Source organism: Hemitrygon akajei, unplaced genomic scaffold (genome assembly GCF_048418815.1).
Source record: "Hemitrygon akajei unplaced genomic scaffold, sHemAka1.3 Scf000102, whole genome shotgun sequence".
NCBI classification, from domain to species: Eukaryota; Metazoa; Chordata; class Chondrichthyes; order Myliobatiformes; family Dasyatidae; genus Hemitrygon; species Hemitrygon akajei.
In genome coordinates, this window is record NW_027331988.1 from 1,276,890 (window position 1) to 1,284,417 (window position 7,528).

Consider the following 7,528-nt stretch of genomic DNA (forward strand, 5'->3'; position numbering starts at 1 on the left):
TCTCTTGATCAGACTCTGTCGATCCAAATGTCGGTGCATGACTGTCATCTATTGTGGAAAGTTATTTCTGGCACCTCCCCTACACTTTTCGCCACTCACCATCAAAACGCCGAAGTGGCAACCCGTAGTATGATAATATTTCTCCAAATGCTCAAAATTCCTCTTCCCAAGTATCCATTCCAAGAGTTTGCCCAGCACCGATGTGACGCTCACTGGTCTATAATCCCCAGGATTATATATATTACGTTTATAGAATTACAGAACAAGATATGCCATCCTCTAATGATTTCTACGCCTGTGGCCAGAGAGGACACAAATATCATTGCCAATGTCCTTGTAAACTCCTCCCTCACTTCCTGTCGTAAAGTGGTATATATTGGATGCTTCAACAACACCTCTTTCTGAACACTGCCATACTGCTATGCTACGTCACAATCACTGTCCATTTCATTGGTAACTCTGAAACAAAGCAATCATTAAGCACCTCACCTATCACCGCATCCTTCAGGCACGAGAGGTCAGATGGGCCAAATGGCCTAATTCTGCTCCAGTATTGTATGCCTTTATCTGGGGGCGCCAGAGTGACGTCACGTGTGGTGAGAGCTTGTATTCAAAAGCTGGTTAGTGGAGGTTTTAATGATTTCAGGGGAAGAACGAGGTTTCATCACTGAATCCGATGCTATGTGATGTAAAGTCCCTTGCCAGGTGCCCTGCTGTGCCATGTTGTCCGTAGAGTGGGCGGTGTGGTACTTGTCCCGAGTTGGGTCACAAAGCCCAGAATGTTTCTGGGGAAGAGTTTCCAGGATGATCTGATTTGAGAGGCCTCAGTCCGTGCAGTGTCTCGTTGTTTAGTATTTTCATAAACAACAGTTTTACTGCTGTAAACAGGAATTGCCAGCAGAGGAAGCACAGATTCATTTCAGTTAACAGAAAACCTCTCGTCCCTGCTGTCCTTGCCTCCCGGCAATCTAAACACCCCGACAGTGAGTGAATCAGTCAGACAGCTGATCGATGACAGGAATTATATCTCTTGGTCGTTACAGTTCGCCCAGAGTCGGTTGGACGGGGTTGATGTGAAGTTTGGAGGGTGTCACAGTGAATGAACCCACACCCGAACGGTCTGTGTTGTCCCTCCGACATCCTGCCACAGGTGGCGCTGCGGGGACCTCCTACAGATCTGAGCACAGTGCCGAACACAGCGGATGCCGGCGGTTCTCCTGATCGGGCGGCGGTGAGGAAGGGGCTGATCTCGGGTTTGTGTAAATCGAAGGTCTGTTGCCGTGGGTAAGGGCCGGGACTGAATCAGTCATCTGGGGTGTCCGGGGTCGCCAGTGCTGCAGGCCTGGTTTCAGTTTTCCGCCCGAGCCGGGAATGTATGATCAGTTAGTTATGATACCCAAGTTGAGAGTGTGGATGTGGGTGAAGGGATTCTGTCCACGGGTTCGATTGTGGGGTGAACGATGGGAAGGTTGTGGGGCTATTGGCGGGGTGGGGGGAGGCTAGGGGCTTACAGATTATCGGATGCAGCGTACCGGGAAGGATGGGTCCCGAGGCAAATGAAGTTGTAAACAACGGAAGATCTTTCTCTTTGGATCAGACATGATACGCGTCCTTTCAGGAAGCAGCAAGTTCCTCTTTATATTAGTTACTGTCTAATCTTGCTGTTAACATTGAGTTTGTTACAGGGCCCCAGAGTCTGCAAACAGATGATTGTTAGTAATTATTATTAGGAATTAGGAATTGTTAGGATTATTGTTAGATTATTGTTATTTTTATTGTTGACGGTGAGAAGTTGTTGCTTGGACTTGAGTTCCGTGCTTAGTGATGTTCCCAGGGTTACACCCATTCCTACTTGTCGTGTATATCAATAATTTGGTTGAGAAGGTACAGGATATGGTTAGTAAGTCGGCACAAATAAATTCAAGCAATTACATTTCTGAAAGACATTAAGTATAAACAAACCTCTCTCATTCCCGCTCCCCACTCAGAACTGACCGAAAACTACTTCAGAACACACAAAGGCTTGAAATGAGCAAACACCGAGGGAATGTGAGGGCTTTAAAGAGCTGGGCTGCTGAAAACACATTACCAGACCTGGGGTGATTGCAGCTGGGTCTGACAGAGGCATACCTGGCACATTTAGTCTCATTCCAACTGTTTCCTACCTTCCTTTGTATAGATATGTAATGTCTAAAGGACCAGTATTTGACTAAATGAGACTCACCAAACTTTCTGCTGACCGAATCAATGGAAACCCTGAGTCAGATGGGTTCTCGCCAGTTGATGCTCCCAGTCCTCGGGCTGGTTCACTTGTTGCTGTTCCCTCATCTTCAGTCGTGTTTTGCTTCCAGTTGTGGGCTTTTCTGCCAATAAGTCTCTCACCACAGGTCTAACTTTAACTAGAGAGATAATAAAGCACATTAACAATACAAATGGGAAAAAAATATTTCTGTTTATCGAAGTTTAAATGTTTAAGACAAATATAACGATCTCAAAGAACACATCTGAAATTTTCCCTTGCACTTTCCAATGCCTGATATGGGATACGAAGGAGTCATCGTTCAGTTATGATCAGACACAAGATGTAGGAGGAGAATTAGATGATTCAGTCCATCGAGTCTGCTCCACCATTCAAACATGATTTTTATTCTAACACCATATTCCTGCTTTCATTTTGCAACCCTGAAGCTATTGAGCAATCACGAACATATTAAAATCTGCCATAAATATACGCAAAGGGCAGCCTCCACCCCTATCTGCGGCAATAGTTTCCACACAGCAGCCGTCCTTTAACTGAAGAGATTTTTCTCAAGCAAGGCTGCAGGCCCGGATGGTGTCAGCCCCAGGGTGCTCAAAGCCTGTGCCCCCCAGCTATGTGGAGTACTTCACCATGTATTCAATCTGAGCCTGAGTCTCCATAGGGTTCCTGTGCTGTAGAAGACGTCCTGCCTCGTCCCTGTGCCGAAGACGCCGCGCCCCAGTGGCTCCAATGACTACAGACCTGTGGCATTGACCTCCCACATCATGAAGACCCTGGAGAGACTTGTTCTGGAGCAGCTCCGGCCTACGTTTAGGCCATACCTAGACCCCATCCAGTTCGCCTACCAGCCCCGTCTAGGAGTTGAGGATGCAATTGTCTACATGCTGAACCGTGCCTACGCCCACCTGGTCAAGCAGGCCAGCACTGTGAGGGTTATAGACTTTTACTTCTCCAGTGCGTTCAACACAATCCGCCCTGCTCTGCTGGGTGAGAAGCTGACAGTGATGCAGGAGGATGCTTCCCTGGTGTCATGGATTATTGATTACCTGACTGGCAGACCACAGTACGTGCGCTTGCAACACTGTATGTCAGACAGAGTGGTCAGCAGCACTGGGGTTCCACAGGTGACTGTCCTGCCTCCCTTATTTTCACCATCTACACCTCGGACTTCAACTACTGCACAGATTCTTGCCATCTTCAGAGGTTTTCTGATGACTCTGCCATAGTTGGATGCATCAGCAAGGGAGATGAGGCTGAGTACAGGGCTAGGGTGGGAGCTTTGTCACATGGTGTGAGCAGAATCATCTGCAGCTTAATGTGAAAAAGACTAAGGAGCTCGTGGTGGACCTGAGTAGGACCAAGCCACCGGTGACTCCTGTTTCCATCCAAAGGGTCAGTGTAAACATGGTGGAGGATTACAAGTACCTGGGGATACGAATTGATAATAAACTGGACTGGTCAAAGAGCACTGAGGCTGTCTACAAGAAGGATCAGAGCCGTCTCTACTTCCTGAGGAGTCTGAAGTCCTTTAACATCTGCCAGACGATGCTGAGGATGCTCTACGAGTCTGTGGTGGTCGGTGCAATCATGTTTGCTGTTGTGTGCTGGGGCAGCAGGCTGACAGTAGCAAGACACCAACAAAATCAACAAACTCATTGGTAAGACCAGTGATATTGTGGGGATGGAACTAGACTCTCTGACAGTGGTGTCTGAAAAGAGGATGCTGTCCAAGTTGCATAATTTACCCTAGCATAATTTACTTATTATTATTTAATTATTTCTGGTTTTATTTTGCTATATTTCTACTCTATTCTTGGTTGGTGCGGCTGCAACGAAACCCAGTTTCCCTCGGGATCAATAAAGCATGTCTGTCTGTCATCACAATTTTAAAAGTAGGCGTCTTTATTCTGAGACTGTGCGCTCAGATCACAGACTAATTTAAACATTTTAACTAATTTAAACTAATTTAAAGATCTAACTGAAACATCCTCTCCATGTCCACTGTATCCAGGCTTTTCAGCATTCGGTAGGTTTACTTAAACATACATCCCTCCACCACCCCCACCGTCCCACTGAACTCCATTGAGCACAGGTCCAGAACCATCAAATGCTCCTCAAACATAAAGCCGATCATTCTTGAGATTATTCATGTGGACCTTGTTAGCAACAACTGCACTGAACAGATTCCCAGGAACAACAGGCAAATTGATACCAGAACAATTTAGTGCGAAAAGTTGTGGTTTGTTTACACGGTTTGAACAATGAACCCACAGACCAGAAATACTCGCTAACACCTCATAAACCTGGGCAAGTTGACCCCCGGGTCCATTTTACTTTATCTAAAACTATGATATCCCATGACCCAGCCTCAGAGGGTCACACAGCTGAACCTGTCCCTTACCGACGCCAGAAGCCTCGCACATCGTCCACACATCTCACAGCAAGTGGTGTATTCAGGGATATACCCACAACCAATGTCCAGATGCCCGAGACTTCTGATTCATTTGGAAGGAGGAACATCGTGTCCTATCTGCATAAGTACTAAAGGGTACAGCCCAAACCGCAACTCTAGGACTCCTTGCTACCGATAAAATGATGCAGTGTTTCTGACAAACAGAGTTCAGTAACTAACACTCAATCAACCTATGGCAGAACGGGAAGCTGGTGATCATCTGACTGGACCAATGATCGAGCTGGAAAACCTGGGCGTGAGTCACCAGATACCAGCGATACGTTTCACATTGTCCCCTGCAGCTAAACTGAGCACAATTTATCGTTATCTTATTGTTAAGTGAGGTCTTGCCCAGCACAATTGGCCATCATATTTCCTGTAGGCTAACAGGAATAAAATGCTTTTGATAAAAAATTGAAATAGTATTGCTGGAAACTTGTTTCATCAGATACGATGTGTGGAAAGAGAAACTGTGGAAGAGCCAGTATCTGAATTGGGATTGTCCGAGTTACTGCCCGATCAGCTGAACGGTCTCAGCATTTTCTCTTTTTGCTTTAAATGATGCACAACTATTGACTGATTACAAGATGTTTGTGACGGCCTGAACAAAGTTGCACAAATGTAATGCCCACATTCATTAGTTTTGTCTTCATTCCAACACAGGGATAAATCCGTCGATAGAGTCAATGCTCATAACATCCTCCCCACCCCACTATCAGTCTGTTACATCTGCTCCCGAGGCCACTGTCTCTCAAAGAGGGACCGTGACCAGAGAGCGATAAAAATGTGCACCACTCCCTGCAAGTCACATGGGCTGTTACCCTGGCAACAGAGAAAGTGGCTCTCCAAAAATGACAAAAATTAAATGAAATAACAGACTCACTTTAAATGTTGTCAAGATTAACACTTTGCCATTTTGTAATATTGAAAATAAAATTGTAATTATTGATGCGATACAGACTGTCATTGAGGTGGTGGGATACAGAACGGACAGTGGGTGAACAAGATGGTTGATATATATCACTGAGGTGGTGGATTACAGGCCAGAGAGAGTTTGAACAAGATGCGCGGGGAATGAGCAGATGGAACCAGATGGAAAAAGGGATCATCATTAGTTTTCTATTCATTTCAACACAGGAATTATTCAGTACACACAGTCAATGCTCACAGCATCATCCCCACCCCTTTATCAGTCTGTTACATCTGCTCCTGACGCTACTAACTCTCACTGAGCAACGGTGACGAGAACGCGATAAAAATGTTTACCACTCCGTACCGGTCACATGGGCTGTTATCCTGGCAATGCAGAAAGCGGCTCTCCAAAAGTGACCGAAAATGTAAACAACAGAGTCAATTTAAAACGCTGTGAGTCTCGTTATGACAATATTAACATCATTCAATATTGCATGTACTTGTTCAAAATAAGTCTGTGAGCCTTGGCTTTTAATAATTGGTGTGACACCGCGCCCCCAATCCCGCGTACAGCAATAACTTCAACCAAATGCTTCCGTTAACTATAGATCTTCCTGCACATCGGCTTGGAGGACTTTTATGTCATTCCGCCTTACAAAACTGCTTCGACGGAACTGCTGCTTCGAGGTAGGATTCCTCGACGGAACTGCTGCTTCAGCCCATTCCGCAACTTTCCTATGGGATTAACGTTAGGACTTTGACTAGGCCATTCTAATTTTCTTTTGTAATTATTCTGTTATTGATTTACTCTTGTCTTCTCGATCATTGTCTTGTTGCGTTATCCAACTTCAATTAAACTTCAGTTGACAGATTGCTACCCTGACAGTCTCCCGTAAAGTGACTTGATATAAAATTAACACACAGCTATTTTATAACGTTGAAACTAAAATTGTAATGTTTGCCTTTACCTTACCTCAGGCTGCATTTAATAAATCCTCTGCTATTTCTCGTTAATAAACACCGATAGTGAGGCAAAATAATTCACAATGAGGCGACAGTAATAGTTTCAATGATTACAGTCCAAACAGCAACTCTCCCAGGACTCCTTGCAACCGTTAATATGATGCAGTGTTTCGGCCAATCAGAGTTCAAAAACTAATACTGCGTCAACTTATGGTAGAATGGGAACCTGATGGTCATCTGACTGGACCAATGATCAGGCTGGAAATCCTGGGCGTGAGTCACCAGATACGGGGGATACGTTTTACATTGTCCCCTGCAACTGAACCGGATTCAATTTATCATGATCTTTTTGTTAAATCAGGTCTTGCCCAGCACAACTGGTCATCACATTTCCTGTAGGCTAACAGGAATAAAATGCTTTTACTATAAAATTGAAATAATAGTGCTGGAAACTCGTTTCATCACATTAGATTTGTGGAAAGAGTAACTGTGGAAGACCCAGTATCTGAACTGGGACTGTCCAAGTTGCTGCCCGATCTGCTGAACGTTTCCAGCTTTTTCTCCTTTTACTTTAAATTATGCACAATTATTGACTGATTACAGGATGTTTGTGACGGCCTGAACAAAGTTGCAGAAATGTAATGCCCACATTCATTAGTTTCGTCTTCATTCCAACACAGAGTTAATAGTCGTTACATTCACTGCTCACAAAATCCTCCCCACCCCACTATCAGTCTGTTACATCTGCTCCCGAGGCCGCTGTCTCTCACTGAGGGACCGTGACCAGAGAGCGATACAAACGTGCACCACTCCCTGCAAGTCACATGGGCTGTTACCCTGGCAACAGAGAAAGTGGCTCTCCAAAAATGACAAAAATTAAATGCAATAACATACTCACTTTAAATGCTGTCAAGATTAACACTTCGCCATTTTGTAACGTT

At 44.9% G+C, this 7,528-nt stretch overlaps 1 protein-coding gene across 1 annotated transcript in view; it reads right to left on the bottom strand.

Annotated features, from left to right (window-relative positions):
- The window catches only part of LOC140723162 (NACHT, LRR and PYD domains-containing protein 3-like), a 33,466-nt gene extending 26,763 nt beyond the window's left edge, over window positions 1-6,703 (bottom strand). The window contains exons 1-2 of the mRNA XM_073037785.1: window positions 6,598-6,703; window positions 2,225-2,399 (exon numbers count right to left, since the gene is read on the bottom strand). The gene's annotated coding sequence lies outside the window, so the exon portion shown is untranslated. The remainder of the gene's footprint in view (window positions 1-2,224; window positions 2,400-6,597) is intronic.
- Between the last annotated feature and the right edge of the window lie 825 nt (window positions 6,704-7,528).